Here is a 19795-nt window from a genome sequence, read left to right as displayed (position 1 = left end):
ATCCTCTTGGATGTGATGTTAAGGGAGAACCCTGTGGCTATCTTGTCTTTTATAATTAGCACAAGTGACCTTCTTCCACCAGCTTACAACATCTCCGGTTTTTTAATTTCCCAGCAATTTATACTTAGGGCAGCAAACCTACTTCCACGGTGAAGTCGGAAGAGTGGGTGGGGGGAGGTTCATATTTCGGCTATTTTTAAATTTCCTGCCATTTTTTGATTTTCCCGCCATTTTATACATAGGGCAACTGGTCCATGTCAGAGGGATACGGTAGGGATGGGTAAATCACGTGAATCACTGATGACATCATTGGTGACGTATTTTGCTTCAGAGTCCACATATCCCATTTACTTATGAGGAGCTGCTCGAACACTGTGTATCATTATTTTTAACTTCCTATGCACAGTCATTGTGATAGCGGCACTGCTGGTAGCACTTTGGAACAGATAAGTGATACATTCTGCTGATTTCTGATGATTTTTTTACAACCACCATCTGTAATAATTGCCTTCGATCCCTGTCCATTAGTATGCGAGGTCTGCTGGTTTAACAGTCATTGTTCTTTTGCGTTTCCACTTCACAATCGCCTGAGCAGCTTTAGAAGGACTGAAATGTGCGTGATGGATTTGTCACTCTGGTGACATCTACATCTACGTGCATACTCTGCAAATCACACTTAAGTGCCTGGTAGAGGATTCATCGAGCGACCTTCACAGTAATTCTCTATTATTCCAATTTTGAACAGCGCGAGGAAAAAACAAACACCTTGTAACGGAATATATTAAAGGCTTTACTTTACCGAAGTATGCGATACCCTCCAAATTCAACCAGTTTAACGAGTATTTATGATTATAGAAAAGTTATTGTGTATGTTAACAATGATTGCATGACATGTCTCCATAAACAGTCAACCCATTAAATTATACTGAATAACTGACCCACACAAAAGTTAATATCACTTGATCACTGATACAGCAAATGTAATCATGTAAAAACACTAAGTTCATCTTAAATAATTAATATGAACTACGAAAAATAGTGGCCAACTTAGGTATTTTGGATCTCCTTCAATAAAAATCACCCAGTGAATCCTATTTGTTCACTAGGAGCGTTTTCACTCAGTATTCACGTAATCAATCCTATTTTAGACGAAAACCAATGTAATTCTTAATAATTCATGTTATTTACTTATTTATGCAAATTAGAGAAGTCAACTGACAAACTTCTATTAAACGGCCTTTTTGTAACAAAGAATTATTCTGTCAAGTCAACAAATCTGTCTGTCATTTTAATAACATGTTAAATTATGTCACTCGATGCAAATTAATAACTTTTCTGCACAAATTATGATAACAGATGTACATGTGACTTATAAACTATATCTCTTTTTAGTAGTTCTTTGACAATGTTATAAATACAAGCAGCAAGAAGGGTTGGGGCGCAGTCGGAATGTCACTTTGGTAAAGTGTGTTTGTGTGTTATTGTTTGAGGTGGATAAACGATGTAAAGAACATGTAAAGGAAGTACTACTTTGTGTTGTGTCATGGTCTTTGGTGGACAGTGGAATTAAGATGGCCACCAGAGTAATAAATATTTGAAGTTTACATATTTGTTGGTTTCGCTCGTTCTTTATCATCAAAAGCACATAAAAAACACGGGACCTCATCTTTTTACCCCTAGACAACCAGATTTAGAGCCAGCATCAACATCGAGACACAGCAGCGATCCAGCAAGCAGCAGCGATTACTACAATGCATTTTAATGGTGCCAACCTAACATCAAGTGCTAACAAGCTCCGTAAATGGGAGTGAAATAGTGCGATTATAGCAATTAGCAATATCTACGACTAGGCGACCAATACAAAAGTGGGGGCTCGTCCGGGGTCTTTAAGTGCATCGATGATAATAGTGCAGCGATAAATTTCGTAAGTTCTTAGCACTCCAAAAAAGTTTATTTGTGCAGTTTGGCAACAGTGAAAATATGTCAAAGTAAAAAAAAAAAAAAAAAAAAGTGTGTATGTGCGACTACGAAAAACTGTCATCACACCGCTCGGAAGATTAACGTCTGGATTATGTCAATGGAATTCATCAATCAAGACTTCAGCTTCGATAAAACCGAATAAAAATGAAGAAAGCCAACAAGAACACCGATCATGACATCATAGCATAGCTACATAAAGCAAGGTATTTTGTTGTTGTTGTCACTTAAAAAAAAAATTAATAGTTAACATGTCTCTACCTGAGAGTGATGAGATCATAGGAAATGTAAAAATTGAACCAGGGGATGGTGAACAATTAAACTTAACTGAGTGGCTACCAGAGTTTACAACTCAAATAAGCTCGCTACTTAAACAATCGAGTGAACAAGTAAGTTTGAAACTTAAAGAAAACACAGATAGACTGGATGAGTTAAGTTTGAATTTTGATCTATTAAGTACTCATCTCAACGAGAAGTGTGAGGAAATTAAAACTACTCTCAGTAAGGACACTAGAGAACAGTTGATACACTTCAGAAAAGAATTTCAAGTTAAAGTTGAAAGTTTAGATGAAAACATACAAGCTAACACAGACAGCATTGTTGTCATCTACAACAGAGTAGATACTGAAGTTGAAAGATTAGATCAGAGAATAGACAAAACATCAGAAAACCTTAAACAAGAATACAACCTGTATACCACTAATGTAGATACAAAAGTAGAAAACATATACACTAAATATACACAATTGGAGGACGCATTGATGTCCAAACAAACGATTTACAATCAAAATACAATCTATGGGCACATCCAAGTGAAATGTTTTCCTGGTGAAAATCTGCACCCTATTGACTTTATTCACCAATGTAAGGCTATGTTTGTTGTAGGAATGTCAGATAACATAAAAATTAAGTTAGTAAAACGATTTCTAGAAGGGGAGGCCCTATCTTGGGCAAATGAGAATAATGATTCTTGGAATCCTTTTGAAGAGTTTGAGGCTAAATTTATTTGTAAATTTTGGTCACAATTCATACAAGCCAGATTAAAGTCAGAATTTCTAAATGGACCAGTGTATAGAGGGAAAGTAGGGGGAATGCAAAAATTTTGCAGAGATCAATTGAAAAAACTTGCTCATTTGAATAACTCTTTTGATATTATGACACAAATTGATGTTTTAAAAAGAATGTTACCAGAGAGACTGCAGTGGGAATTGGTCCATGGACCAGACGATTCAATGGGAGAGTTCCTGAAATTTGTAGATAGATTAGATAGGGCCTTGGAAAGAGAAAATAACCAAAGTTTTGGCTCTGGCAACAACAAGTATGGGGGGTGGAACAGGAATGTAAATAGAGATTATTATGGGAGAAGAGACTTTGAAAATTCTGGAAATAATGCTCCAAATAGGGGAGATAGGAGATATGAAAATGATTTCAGAAACAATATACAGGAGGGAGGATGGAGGAGAGATAACAGGAATGATAGAAATAGGTATTGGGGAAGAGAACAAGATAGAAGGGGGTTTGTTGAAACTAGTGAACAAAACGACAACTACAAACGCACAGACCGAGGTAACCAGCCAGGAAACGGTGGACAGTCGCACTAGATGTCCGTAGTTTTGGGGCTAGACAATATTATGACAGGACAACACATAACCGAAACTGGAAAAGGAGAGGATACAATGTAAAGAGTAAGTACCATGAAAATACTGATGTTGTTAGACTGAATAAATTAGAATTTAATAAAAGGTTTTGGGATACTATGAGTAAAAGTGATACAGTTAATAAAAACAGTGTTCAAGCACAGGTAGTTAGTGAAAGTGCAGAAGCTGAAGGTATTTCACAGTTTGATAGTTGGGCTGAAAAAGATACTGGTGTTAATAACAAGTCAGACACACCACAAATAGAATCTATGTTGGGGGGTTTATTTGATAAGAAGGGGGATGACGAAGTGTTTAATGGAGCCAAAGACTCAATTGCTGCGATTCAGATACATATGGGGGAAACTGAAGATGGGGTTGTTGTGGAGGAAGAGGAAGAAGTAATAGAGGGACATTTAAATAATGATCCTAAATCAAGTGATGTTATTGATGAGAGTGTGGAGGAAGAAATAAAAGTATTTGTAGAATTGAAAAGTGATTATGTGGTAAATGTAAGTGATGTGACAAACATTGGTAATAATGAGGTTAATTTAAGTGAAATGCAGACTAGGGAATGTGTATCTGAGGACAAGTTTTTGCCTATTGGGAACTATGAAACACTAATCTATGAGAATGGTAATAATAATAATAATATTAAAGAAAATATAAAGGGGTGGAATGTAAATGTGTGTTTTCAAGAAAAAGGGGAAAAGTTTTTAGAAGTTTCGTGGAACAACTATGGAAACTGTATAAACAAAGATGCCTTTTGGAAAGAATTAGCAACTTTGTATCCTATATGGTGGACAAGAATCCGTAGTGGACTTAATAAAAAATGGGGTGAAAACAGTAGTTTGTTAAGTGACTACACAGTGTTAAGAGGAACAGATGAAAACCAAGGTCTATGTTTAAATGTCAATGCTTTGCAAACAGAGAGGGATGTGTCTAAGTGTAGGAAAGAGGGATTAGACTTAGGAACTAAAGAAATTGAAAATGATCTATTGTTTGAAAATACTGAAATAGACAACGATGTTGAGCTAGGTTGTCTATATGTTAAAGTAAACATTGACATTTGTCCATTTGAAATAAAAGAAAGCCCACATCCTAATGTGTATCGACTTATCTTTCCCAGATCAAGAAGGTTATTTGGATTAAGAAACATCACTGAATTGAAACCATATAAACATGATTAAGCACATTTCCCTTTTTGAATACAGTTACTTACCCATTTCCCATAAAGCATTTTACCAGCAAAGATTTTTACTGGGTGTGTCAGATAGCAACTACCACTCATCCTATAGACCCTGGAAAAGTTCCAGATCTCTGAGAGAATGTTTTTATATTTTTATTGTCACTATTCAATATTAAATTTGGAGACATCTTCTTTACTTGCAAGCGGCAAGTTTAACCATGCACCGAAAGAGGTGACAAACATTTATTACTTTCTATTTGTATTGTTGAATATGGAACATACTTGCACCAAATATAAAAGACAATGTAAAAATTGTTGTGCAAGACCCATCATTTTGTTACCATTCTTTTCTTAGGTATAAGATTTGTGTACAATTTTCTACAGCTAATCAGATGTTCACCAAGTTTGACATTTGTGTTATGTTGTGACCAATTTAAGTGTGCAATTTTGGTATTCATATGTTCTTGTACTATCTTGACTATGTGTCTCAATGGGAGACAATATTTAAAAAAAAAAAAAAACAAAAAAACCTTTTCTTTTTTTTTTTCAAACACATATTATATTCATACATGTGACTTCTCTAGTGATTGTGTTTATATATCATGTCCATACTTATAATTATGTTCTTTGTTTTCATTTCCATTATGTGGCTCAAAAAGAGCAGACAGTTGCAATATTTTCCTATGGACATCTGACCTATCCATCTATGTAATATATTTATATTCCTTCTATTATCTTGCTTATTCTGTGACTCAATGAGAGTTGACTTTGAGATAATTTACATATAGTTTTTAAACATCTTAAGATCGCATGTGATATACTTGTGTCTGTTTTTTATCATTTTCCATGTGGCTCACTGGGAGCAAAGATTAACAAATTTTTTTGCTTTCATATATTACTAAATATTTTTATTATGCTGTCATACTGAGAGACACAACACAAAGTGCATTTGAAACAACACAACTAAAATATTTGCAGGAAAAAGTCATTTTGAAACAGTGTAACAGTCATTGTATACATACACATTACGCATAGTAAAACAAAAAAAATTATTAAAGTAGTACTTTTCCAAATTTTAACCATTTGACACATTTGTCCTAGTCGGCTAATATCATTAACATTCTGTAAATGATATTGCCCAAGGGGAGTATTGTAACGGAACATATTAAAGGCTTTACTTTACCGAAGTATGCGATACCCTCCAAATTCAACCAGTTTAACGAGTATTTATGATTATAGAAAAGTTATTGTGTATGTTAACAATGATTGCATGACATGTCTCCATAAACAGTCAACCCATTAAATTATACTGAATAACTGACCCACACAAAAGTTAATATCACTTGATCACTGATACAGCAAATGTAATCATGTAAAAACACTAAGTTCATCTTAAATAATCAATATGAAGTACGAAAAATAGTGGACAACTTAGGTATTTTGGATCTCCTTCAATAAAAATCACCCAGTGAAACCTATTTGTTCACTAGGAGCGTTTTCACTCAGTATTCACGTAATCAATCCTATTTTAGACGAAAATCAATGTAATTCTTAATAATTCATGTTATTTACTTATTTATGCAAATTAGAGAAGTCAACTGACAACTTCTATTAAACGGCCTTTTTGTAACAAAGAATTATTCTGTCAAGTCAACAAATCTGTCTGTCATTTTAATAACATGTTAAATTATGTCACTCGATGCAAATTAATAACTTTTCTGCACAAATTATGATAACAGATGTACATGTGACTTATAAACTATATCTCTTTTTAGTAGTTCTTTGACAATGTTATAAATACAAGCAGCAAGAAAGGTTGGGGGGCAGTCGGAATGTCACTTTGGTAAAGTGTGTTTGTGTGTTATTGTTTGAGGTGGATAAACAATGCAAAGAAGATGTAAAGGAAGTACTACTTTGTGTTGTGTCATGGTCTTTGGTGGACAGTGGAATTAAGATGGCCACCAGAGTAATAAATATTTGAAGTTTACATATTTGTTGGTTTCGCTCGTTCTTTATCATCAAAAGCACATAAAACACGGGACCTCATCTTTTTACCCCTAGACAACCAGATTTAGAGCCAGCATCAACATCGAGACACAGCAGCGATCCAGCAAGCAGCAGCGATTACTACAATGCATTTTAATGGTGCCAACCTAACATCAAGTGCTAACAAGCTCCGTAAATGGGAGTGAAATAGTGCGATTACAGCAATTAGCAATATCTACGACTAGCCAACCATTACAACCTATATCCTCTCATGCGAGCTCTTATTTTCCTAATTTTGTTATGATGATCGTTTCTCCCTATGTAGGTCGGCGTCAACGAAACATTTTCGCTTTCGGAGGAGAAAGTTAGTGATTGAAATTTTGTGAGAAGATTACGCCGCAACAAGAAACACCTTTGTTTTAAAGATTTCCACCCCAAATCCTGTGTCATTTCAATGACACTGTCTCCCCTATTTCACCATAATACAAAATGTGGTGCTCTTCTTTGAACTTTCTCGATGTATTCCGTTAATCCTATCTGGTAAGGATCCCAGACCGCCAGACCGCGCAGCGGTATTTCAGAGGAGGACGGACAAGCGTAGTATAGGCAATCTCTTTAGCAGATCTGTTACATTTTCTAAGCGTCCTGCAAAGAAAACGCAGTCTTTGGCTTGCCTTCCCCACAACATTTTTCTATGTTTTCTTTCCAATTTAAGTTGTTCGTAATACTTTAGATTTGACTGAATTTATTTTAATGTTTTCCTAGTAGCACTCATGTGAATGACCTCACACATTTCGTTATTTAGGGTCAGTTAACAATTTTCGCAATTTTGAATCTGGTGATGCATTCCGCATTGCATACGGGTGTCCGGATAGTTTTGAGCAGAAAGCGTATTTTGAAGAAAGGAACGAAGATAGGGTTTAACGTACTTTCAACGAAGGTGTCATTAGAGATGGAGTAGTAGTTCGAATTGGGGAAACAAATACACCGTGCTTTTTCAAAGGAATCATATCGGCATTGTCCTTAAACAATTTACGAAAATCACGAGAAATCTAAATCTGGTTGACCAGAGGGAGAGGTGAATCGCCATCCTCCCTAATACCAGACTGATCTCTTACCATTGCGCCACATGGGGCAGTAGTAAGAGGTTTGGGATACCCCATGTGTGGAAAAGGAAAACCTATGAGCTCTGATAGTTCAGCTATTAACTCCATAGCAGTTTCGTAACCTTAGATTAAACTTAATCCCATTGAAGAAACACGTATCCCTGGTCCACAGGCAACGTTATCAGTCACATTCATATTCTGCCCAAGATATTTCTATGGTAAGATGTTGTGCTTTATCGCCAGAATATGCCACTTGCACTTATTGTTATCATCCCAGACTGTCGAATAAGCCTCAATCGCCACACACAGCCGAGAAGCAGATATCTATTTCTTGGTGTTTTATAAACAGCAACGGAAAATTTCAAAATTTCGTGTAAATTGCTGTCTCGTGGGGAAGCATAGGAAGTAAAGCAAGATTAGCGAATTTCAACAATGGAATACAGTCTCTCAAAAATTTTGTCGTACATAATCTACTACAGTTCGGTCCATAATAATAATATTTAACAATATTTCGTTGCTGGCCATTATAACTACAACAAGAACAATAGCAAATAACAAGATTTTACTAACTGCACATATACAAGATGTCCCACCTAACGACCACCTCAAATGTTTCCGAAATGGAACTGCGCACGGATGCAGCCATGTCAGGGGATCATACAATGGACAGAACTGCACAATTGATATATGTAAACAAATAACACTTTCAATACAAAGTTACGTTTTTATAAAAAAAATGGCACATGTATATATTTTCTACGGAAGTGAAACGGTGCCACAGTTTCTGCAATAATGCCTTAATGCGGGTTGCCTGCATTGTCCTGAAACATGCTATAAGCAACCCTTGCATGTGCATTGCGGCAGAAACTGTGGCGCCGTTGCCATCGTTTCAAGTCTTTGTATTTTAGAAGGTATAGGGTTTAGAGCACTGAAACCAAGTCTACCATCACTAACTGTACCTATAGTTTGTATGCGCTATAAAAAAATAAAAAATAAACGTAACTTATGTGTTGAAAATTATTTTTGTTTACTTGTAGGGATTGTGCATTCTTGCCCGTTGTTTGAATCCTTGACATTGGTGGATCCCTGGACAATTACATTAGTCACATTTTGCTTCTGAGGTGACAAAGTTGGGTGCGACACCATACATAATATAGCAGGAAGAACACAATACAATATTCATAAGTGATTTGGAAGTATACAGGGTTCAGAATTTGGTACAGAGAGCTGTGACCTCTAGCAGCAACAGTGTCTGTAACTGAGCTGTACATCGAGTTGAACTGAGCTAGAGTGGCAGATTCGGGTACGTCATACCACCCTGGTTCCATTCTACGCCAGAGTTCATTAGTCGTAGTGACTGGAGTATGATGGCGTCCCAATCACTCAGCAACCCATGGCCAGAAGTTCTCAGTGGGTGGGAGATCTGGGTGGCTTGCTGGCCAGTGCAACAGTCAAACATCTGTACCGAGATAGGTAAGGTCAGCACAGGCAACGTACCATCTTCTGTTATCTTGTTGAGAGTCGACTTCACTGGTACCTCAAAGATGGTGTACAGCCATCAGTCTTAAAGTGCCAGGAACGTAACGCCTGCTGTCCAAATTAGCGGCTAACAATAGGTGATCGTGTTGTGTACCCAACGACACACCACAGCATCACGCCAGGTATGCTGGTAACGAATCCAGTTTGGCAGCGTCCATTCTCCTCAGAGAATCCTCGTGGGGATATGTCCATTGTGATGCTGTGTGAACCAGCACACAGTAGCACTCGTCTGTCCTGTGTTATCATTGGTGCACTGTCATTGGCGCGTCTCTCTCTGTTGCTGCTTTAAGTGAAGCCATAACAATGGACTCCGTGTGACAGTCTGTGATTCTCCAGACATCATCACACTGGTCTTGGTGCAAACAAGCCCATTTCATGACTCACGATACGTGACGTAGCTGTACGATTTTCCACGACCCATATAACTATGTCTTCCCTTTCGGGCGCTAGTCGCATGGGGCTGTTATGCAGAGTATGGTCCTCCTGAATCTAACGATTCTTATCCGATAAAGCTATGAGCAGCAATTTGTGGAAAGATAAACTGCAGTCTCAATAGGTCACGAACCTGCCGCACTCAAAAGCTGTACTGGTAAAAGTATATCTTTCTTACAAAAGGTATATGACGATTTTCTTACAAACAAACAAAATTCATACCCTATTTCTGAATGAGAAACCCGCTGCAGTCTTTCCTTTAATACACAGTATACACTGTGACAAAAGTCACGGGATACCTCCTAACATCGTGTTGGATCTACTTTTGCCCAGTGTAGTGCTACAACTCAACGTGGCGTGGACGCAACAAGTCGTTGGTAGCCCATGCAGAAATACTGTGCTATGCTATCTCTATGGCAGTCCATTGTTGCGAAAGTGTTGCCGGTGCAGCATTTTGTGCACGAATTGACCTCTAGATTTGGTCACATAAATCTTCGATGGGATTCATGTCGGGAGATCTGAGTGGCCAAGTCATTCACTCGAATTGTCCAGAATATTCAAACCAATCGCAAACAATCGCGGCCCAGTGACATGGCGCATTTTCATCCATAAAAATTCCATCATTGTTTGGGAACATGAAGTCCATGGATGGCTGCAAATGGTCTCCAGGTAGCCGATCGTAACTATTTCCAGTCAATGCCCACATCATTATGGAGCCACCACCAGCTTGCACAGTGCCATGTTGACAAACTGGGTCCATGGCTTTGTAGGGTCTGCGCAACACTCGAATCCTACCATCAGTTCTTCCCAACTGCAATCGGATGTTATCTGAACAGGTCACGGTTTTCCAGTCGTCTAGGATCCATCCGATACGATAACGAGCCCAGGAAAGGGGCTGCAGGCGATGTCGTGTTGTTAGCAGAGGCATTCGAGTTGGTCGTCTGCTGCCACAGCGCATTAACGCCAGATTCGCCGCTCTGCTCGAAGGGATACGTTCGTCGTACGCCCCACACTGATATCTGCCGTTATTTCACGTAGTGTTGCTTGTCTGTTAGCACTGACAACTATATGCAAACGTCGGTCCTCTAGGGCGTTAAGTGACGGCTGTCGGCCGCTGCATTGTCCGTGGTGAAGGATAATGCCTAAAATCTGGTATTCTCGGCACACTCTTGACACAGTTGATTCCGGAATACTGAAGTCCCTAACGATTTACGAAACGGAATGTGTCATGTGTCTAACTCCAGCTACCATTGCGCTTTCAAAGTTTGTTAATTCACGTCGTGCGGCCGTGATCACGTTGGAAACCTTTTCACATGAATCACCTGAGTACAAATGATAGCTCTGCCAATGCGCTGGCCTTTTGTAACTTGTATATGCGATACTACCGCCACTTGTATATGTGTATATCGCTATCCGATGACGTTTGTCATCTCAGTGTGAAAAGCTTGACCTATAACCAAACCGAATCTGAAAGTGTGCTAATAAAGTTCCTCCAGGAGACCTCGTGTTATATACCTTTTTTGTCTTTAGCAGCTTGCATCTTGTGTAGTGCAAAGACAATATAAGCTTTCAGTATTATTAATTAACTATTTTTATTCCAATGTGACACACTTTCCAAATGACCAGCGTATGGAACACATTTAAATGCGAATCATTTAACTGGCCTGTAAGTCAACTCATTTCACGTCATTATGGTACAAAGTGCAAGTCATACACGGATCCATGGATTGTGTGGAGCATGTAACCAATTCGTGGATGCGTTAACACGTTACAATGGCAAGTGTTGTCAACAGCCGTATACGTAACCTTCAGAGAAAACTCTCCAAACGTCGTTTTGTTGTTGAAGAGGCAGCCGCAAAGACCGACAGGATTGCGTTATGATCTATTAAATGCGGGAGGAACTTACGCGTAGGTTCCTACTCCTGCCAATGTGTAGAGTAACTGGTACAATGAGGATTAAAAAGCATGAACACTCAGTGGCCGCGATACGTCGGTAAAAAAAAGATGACGAATGTGAGCCGCCAAATGGCAAAAACTGAATGACGGAAGGAAATATCAATAGAGATGTAGAGCCATGTACAATTCAGGTGCGCAGTAAATGAAAATAACCATATACACAACGGGCCATTAAAATTGCTACACCACGAAGATGACGTGCTACAGACGCGAAATTTAACCGACAGGAAGAAGATGCTGTGATATGCAAATGATTAAAATGAATAGCTTTTCAGAGCATTCACACAATGTTGGCGCCGGTGGCGACACCTACAACGTGCTGACATGAGGAACGTTTCCGACCGATTTCTCACACATAAACAGCAGTCGACCAGCATTGCCTGGTGAAACGTTGTTGTGATGCCTTGTGTAAGGATGAGAAATGCGTACCATCACGTTTCCGTCTTTGATAAAGGTCGGATTGTAGCCTATCGCGATTGCGGTTTATCGTATCGCGACATTGCTGCGTTGGTCGAGAACCAATGACTGTTAGCATAATATGGAATCGGTGGGTTCAAGGGGGTAATACGGAACGCCGTGCTGGATTCCAAATGCCTCGTATCAATAGCAGTCGAGATGACAGGCATCTTATCCGCATGGCTGTAACGGATCGCGCAGCCACGTCTCGATCCCTGAGTCAACAGATGCGGACGTTTGCAAGACAACAACCATCTGCACGAACAGTTCGACGACTTTTGCAGCAGCATGAACTATCAGCTCGGAGACCATGGCTGCGGTTACCCTTGACGTTGCATCACAGACAGAAGCGCCTGCGATGGTGTACTCAACGACGAACCTGGGTGCACGAATGGCAAAACGTCATTTTCTCGGTTGAATCCAGGTTCTGTTTACAGCATCATGACGGCCGCATCCGTGTTTGGCGACATCGCGGTGATCGCACATTGGAAGCGTGTATTCGTCATCGCCATACTGGCCTATCACCCGGCGTGATGGTATGGGGTGCCATTGTGTACACGTCTCAGTCACCTCTTGTTCGCATTGACGGCACTTTGAACAGTGGACGTTACATTTCAGATGTGTTACGACCCGTGGCTCTACCCTTTATTCGATCCCTGCGAAGCCCTACATTTCAGCAGGATAATGCACGACCGCATGTTGTAGGTCCTGCACGGGCCTTTCTGGATACAGAAAATGTTCGACTGCTGCCCTGGCCAGCACATTCTCCAGGTCTCTCACCAATTGAAAACGCCTGGTCAATGGTGGCCGAGCAACTGGCTCGTCACAATACGCCAGTCACTACTCCTGATGAACTGTGGTATCGTGTTGAAGCTGCATGGGCAGCTGTACCCGTACACGCCATCCAAGCTCTGTTTGACTCAATGCCCAGGCGTATCAAGGCCATTATTACGGCCAGAGGTGGTTGTTCTGGGTACTGATATCTCAGGATCTATGCACCCAAATTGCGTGAAAATGTAATCACATTTCAGTTCTAGTATAATATATTTGTCCAATGAATACCCGTTTATCATCTGCCTTTCTTCTTGGTGTAGCAATTTTAATGGCCAGTAGTGTATTTCTTTGAAACGGTCCAGCATGAACGCCCCTATTGACCTCGATTTGCTCTCTTGTGCCAACATTTTCATCTCTGAGCAGCAATTATTTGATGGATGTATTCCAATCTCGGTTTCCCCTACAGGTTTTACCCTCGTAGTCTACTATTTTCGTAGTAGGCGTGTAAATGAATCGTTCAGACCTACTGAAACATCGTGTCAACAGAGAATCGAATATAGAGTTCGCAACGCTCTGCTGTTAGAAAAAATTCGGAAAAGATAGGTTGAAGATCTGGGGATGTATTGCAGCCAAAGTTACAGAGAGTGTGGCGTTTATTTACAGAAGGGACAATGGATAGGAAGCAATTAACGGGGATTAGACTTTAACATCCCATCGACGGTGAGGTAATGAGCGGCGGAGTGCTGGCACAGACGAACGCAAATGGAGAAAGAGATCTGTCGTACCCCTGTTGCAGGAATTACGTAACCATTCACATGAAGTGATTGTGTGGAAACCCTAAAATACATAGTTTTGAATAGCCAGACGGAGATTTTAATGCTACTGCTTCCAAATGGGAGTCTAGTACATCTACATCTACATCTACATCTACATGGATACTCTGCAAATCACAGTCAAGTGCCTGACAGAGGGTTCACCGAACCACCTTCACAATTCTCTATTATTCCAATTTTGCATAGCGCGCGTAAAGAATGAACGCCTATATCTTTCCGTACGAGCTCAGATTTCCCTTATTTGATAATGGTGATCGTTCCTCCCTATGCAGCTCGGTGTCAACAAAATATTTTCGCATTCGGAGGAGAAAGGTGGTGATCGGAATTTCCTGAGAAGATTCCGTCGCAACGAAAAACACCTTTCTTTTAATGATTTCCAGCCCAAATCCTGTATCATCTCTGTGACACTCTCTCCCATATTTCGCGATAATACAAAACGTGCTGCCATTCTTTGAACTTTTTCGATGTACTCCGTCAGTCCTATCTGGTAAGGATCCCAAAGAGGACGGACAAGCGTAGTGTAGGCAGTCTCCTCAGTACGTCTGTTACATTTTCTAAGTGTCCTGCCAATAAAACGCAGTCTTTGGTTAGCCTTCCTCACAACATTTTCTATGTACTCCTTCCAATTTAAGTTGTTAGTAATTCGTAGTACCTATTTTATTCTAACCGTAGAAAACGTTCTTTCTCATTAGTTAACTATCGAAGCTGTAGGTAGTTCGGGCAGTGGTCATACACGGAAGCGCCAAAGAAACTGGTATAGGCATGTGTACTCCAATACAGAGATGTGTAAACAGGCAGAATACGGCAGCACCTATATAAGACAACAAACGTCTGGTGCCGTTGTTAGATCGGTTACTGCTGCTACATTGGCAGGTTATCAAGATTTAAGTGAGTTTGAACGTGGTGTTACAGCTGGCGCACGAGCGATGGGAGACAGGATCCCCAAGGTAGCGATGAAGTAGTGATTTTCCCGTACGACCACTTCACGAGTGTACCGTGAATATCAGGAATCCGGTAAAACATCAAATCTGCGACATCGCTGGGGCCGGAAAAAGGTCCTGCAAGAACGGGACCAACGACGACTGAAGATAATCGTTTAACATGACAGAAGTGCAACCCTTCCGAAAATTGCTGCAGATTTCAATGCTGGGCCATCAACAAGTGTCAGCGTACGAACCATTCAACGAAACATCATCGATATGGGCTTTCGGAGCCGAAGGCCCAATCGTGTACCCTTGATGACTGCACGACACAAATCCTTAAACCTCGCCTGGGCCCGTCAATACCGACATTGGACTGTTGATGACTGGAAACATGTTGACTGGTCGGACGAGTCTCGTTTCAAATTGTATCGAGCGGACGGACGCGTACGGGTATGGAGACAACCTCATGAATTCAGGACCCTGCATGTCAGCAAGGGAATGTTCAAGCTGGTGGAGGCTCTGTAATGGTGTGGGCCGTGTGTAGTTTAGAGTGAAATGGGGCCCCTGATACGTCTAGATACGGCTCTGACAGGTGACACGTACCTAAGCATCCTGTCTGATCATCTGCATCCATTCATGTCCATTGTGTATTACGACAGACTTGGGCAATTCCAGCAGGACACTGCAACACCCCACACGTCCAGAATTGCTACGTAGTGGCTCCAGAAACACTCTTCTGAGTTTAAAAACTTCTGCTAGCCACCAAAATCCTCAGACATGAACATTATTGAGCATATTTGGGATGTCTTGCGACGTGCTGTTGAGATCTCTACCCCCTCGTAGTCATTGCGGATTTATGGACAGCCCTGTAGGATTCAAGGTGTCAGTTCCCTCTAGCACCACTTAAGATATTATTCGAGTCCATGCCACGCCCTGTTGTGGCACTTCTGCGCGCTCGCGGGGGGGAGGGGGTGGGGGGTGGGGGTTAAGGGGGGGGGGCTACACGATATTAGGCAGGTGTACCAGTTTCTTTGGCTCTTCAGTGTATATACGTACAGGCAGTTGGTTCAAATGGTTCTGAGCATAATGGGACTTAACATCTGAGGTCATCAGTCCCCTAGAACTTAGAACTACTTAAACCTAAGTAACCTAAGGATATCATACACATACATGTCCGAGGCAGGATTCGAACCTGCGATCGTAGCGGTCGCGCGGTTCCAGACCGAAGCGCCTAGAACCGCTCGGCCACAGCGGCCGGCAGGCAGTTGCAACAGACCACCAAATCAAGGGTATATTGACAGAGGGACCTCGTCTAGCAATGGTCACCGAGAACATTTTCGATCCACCTCGTAGTAAACACTTTCCCTAATTAGCAGGGAGGCGAGGCCCACGAGAAAGACAGGCAGTGGCGCGTACTGCACGGCACGTGACACTGCAGGTCTTACGAGTGCCAACAGCGGGGAGCGAGTAACTATTTCAGACGAGTTTAATCACTTTTGACTGCGCATTTAAATGCAAGAAAGCTGTCGATAGCAGACTTCAGACTTTTAGTGGGTACCTCTTCTACTACACATAGATTTCCGATGAGTCCTGCACGAAGCCGAGCGTTGGGATGTCTGGCGGACAAGCTGATTAGTGTGACGTCACAAGTTCTTTGCGGGATCCGTATTTCTCGTGGACCCCGCGCAGAGTAGATATCCCTTGCCGCGAGTTTATTTGGCTCTGTGAAGAAAACTAGGGCTCCCTTATCGCTATTTTCGAAATTTATGTTCTATGTTTCAGAAGGTTTTCTACGGCAGCGAAGAAAACATTTATGCATCTTAGGGTGAAAATACTGTTAACGGCACGAAGCAGACGTGTAATTAGAGGAAGGAGCGGCTTTACTACGTTTCCACCTTACACTGTGCCAAACTTTCCGATGCACTGTGTTTCTGGAGAGACAAGAGACGTTAGATGAGTGTATATTATTTTTAAGTTGCTGTTATTGTTGTTTTGGTCTTCAGTCCGAAGACTGGTTTAATGCAGCTCTTCATGCTGCTCTATCCTGTGCAAGCTTCTTCATCTCTGCGCAACTACCGCGACCTACATGTATTTGAACCTGGCTTGTTGCGTTCACCACTTGGTCTCCCTTTAAAACGTTTACCTCCCAACACTTGCATTACCAAACTGACGACTCCTCCACGCCTCAAGGCATGTCTTATCAACCGATTCATCCTTTTAGTCAAATTTTGCTATAAATTTCTTTTTTCCCAGTTCGATTCAGTACCTACTCATTTGTTGTTCGGTGTATGTATCTAATCTTCTGCATTCTTCTATAGCATCACATTTCAAAACCTTCTATCTTCTTCTTGCCTGAACTGTTTTACGGTCACGTTTCACTTTCACACAAGGCTACATTCCATTAAATTACTCTCGCTTAAAACCCGTACGTTGTCCTCGATAACGAGTGTTCCTCTGAGACAAGAGTAACATCAGGAGCGCCCCAGGCAAGTGTGATAGGACGGCTGTTATTCTGTATATACATAAATTACCTGACGGACAGGGTGAGTAGCAATTTGCGGTTGTCTGCTAATGGCACTATGGTTTAGGGGAGGGTGTTCTCGTGGAGTGACTGTAGGGCGATACAAGATGACGTAAAACAAAATTTCTGGTTTACCAAAGAAATAGCACCATAGAGTCGTACGTTTTCAGAATTTGTTACTTTGTTTTCACGATCAATTTTGGGATTTCCCCAATGTCATCTTCAAGCCCCTATGTACTCCATGTACAGAGAATCAGCACAGAATCCAAGTATTGATGACTCCCGTTATACAGGGTGGTCCATTGATAGTGACCGGGCCAAATATCTCACGAAATAAGCATCAAACGAAAAAACTACAAAGAACGAAACTCATCCAGCTTGAAGGGGGAAACCAGATGGCGCTATGGTTGGCCCGCTAGATGGCGCTGCCGTAGGTCAAACGGATATCAACTGCGTTTTTTAAAATAGGAACCCCCATTTTTTATTACATATTCCTGTACTACGTAAAGAAATATGAATGTTTTAGTTGGACCACTTTTTTCGCTTTGTGACAGATGGCGTTGTAATAGTCACAAACGTATAAGTCCGTGGTATCACGTAACATTCCGCCAGTGCGGACGGTATTTGCTTCGAGATACATTACCCGTGTTAAAATGGACCGTTTACCAATTGCGGAAAAGGTCGATATCGTGTTGATGTATGGCTATTGTGATCAAAATGCCCAACGGGCGTGTGCTATGTATGCTGCTCGGTTCGCCGGATAGTTACGCTATTTAAGGAAACAGGAAGTGTTCAGCCACATGTGAAACGTCAACCACAACCTGCAACAAATGGTGATGCCCAAGTAAGTGTTTTAGCTGCTGTCGCGGCCAATCCGCAAATCAGTAGCAGACAAATTGCGCGAGAATCGGGAATCTCTAAAACGTCGGTGTTGAGAATGCTACATCAACATCGATTGCACACGTACCATATTTCTATGCACCAGGAATTGCATGGCGACGACTTTGAATGTCGTATACAGTTCTGCCACTGGGCACAAGAGAAATTACGGGACGATGACAGATTTTTTGCACGCGTTCTATTTAGCGACGAAGCGTCATTCACCAGCAGCGGTAACGTAAACCGGCATAATATGCACTATTGGGCAACGGAAAATCCACGATGGCTGCGACAAGTGGAACATCAGCGACATTGGCGGGTTAGTATATGGTGCGGCAATATGGTAGGAAGGATAATTGGCCCCCATTTTATCAATGACAACATAAATGGTGCAATGTATGCTGATTTCCTACTTAATGTTCTACCGATGTTACTACAAGATGTTTCGCTGCATGATAGAATGACGATGTACTTCCAACATGATGGATGCCCGGCACATAGCTCGCGTGCGGTTGAAGCGGTATTGAATAGCATATTTCATGACAGGTTTACTGGTCGTTGAAGCACCATGGCCCGCACGTTCACCGTGTCTGACCTCCCCGGATTTCTTTCTGTGGGGAAAGTTGAAGGATATTTGCTATCGTGAACCAACGACAACGCCTGACAACATGCGTCAGCGCATTGTCAATGCATGTGCGAACATTACGGAAGGCGAACTACTCGTTGTTGAGAGGAATGTCGTTAACACGTATTGCCAAATGCACTGAGGTTGACGGACATCATTTTGAGCATTTACTGCATTAATGTGGTATTTACAGGTAATCACGCTGTAACAGCATGCGTTCTCAGAAATGATAAGTTCACAAAGGTACATGTGTCACATTGGAACAACCGAAATAAAATGTTCAAACGTACCTACGTTCTGTTTTAATTTAAAAAAACCTACTTATTACAAATTGTTCGTCTAAAATTGTGAGCTATATGTTTGTGACTATTACAGCGCCATCTATCACAAAGCGAAAAAAGTGGTCCAACTAAAACATTCATATTTCTTTACGTACTACACGAATGTGTAATAAAAAATGGGGGTTCCTATTTTAAAAAAACGCAGCTGATATCCGTTTGACCTATGGCAGCGCCATCTAGCGGGCCAGCCATAGCGCCGTCTGGTTTCCCCCTTCAAGCTAGACAAGTTTCGTTCTTTGTAGTTTTTTCGTTTGACGCTTGTTTCGTGAAATAATTTGCCCGGTCACGATCAATGGACCACCCTGTGTATGCATCGCCGTATCTGATTCTCTACACATGAAGTGCATAGCGGACTGAAGATGGCATTAATGAGATCCCGAAACTGATCAGCAAAACAAAATAACAACTTCTGAAAACATACAGCTGGTTAGTAATTTTTCTTTGGTAAATGTCTGACCTGTCGTTGTCCCGTATCCACTATGGATCAACAGATAAATTTCTAGTTGGTGTGATGAATGGCATCTTGCTCAAAATGTAGAAAAATGTAGGTTAATCCAGATGAGTAGGAAAAACAATCCCTAATGTTGAAGTACAGCATTTCTCGCGTGCTGCTTGTAACAGCCA

The 19795-nt window shown here is 41.1% G+C and overlaps 1 protein-coding gene across 1 annotated transcript in view; it reads right to left on the bottom strand.

Moving 5' to 3' along the window:
* LOC124777505 (caspase-1-like) overlaps positions 1-1718 on the bottom strand; it is a 71710-nt gene extending 69992 nt beyond the window's left edge. Inside the window, exon 1 of the mRNA XM_047252948.1 lies at positions 1675-1718. The gene's annotated coding sequence lies outside the window, so the exon portion shown is untranslated. The remainder of the gene's footprint in view (positions 1-1674) is intronic.
* Between the last annotated feature and the right edge of the window lie 18077 nt (positions 1719-19795).

This window comes from Schistocerca piceifrons, chromosome 2, assembly GCF_021461385.2.
Source record: "Schistocerca piceifrons isolate TAMUIC-IGC-003096 chromosome 2, iqSchPice1.1, whole genome shotgun sequence".
In the NCBI taxonomy this organism is placed as follows: domain Eukaryota; kingdom Metazoa; phylum Arthropoda; class Insecta; order Orthoptera; family Acrididae; genus Schistocerca; species Schistocerca piceifrons.
This window is presented reverse-complemented; position numbering and strand designations above follow the sequence as displayed.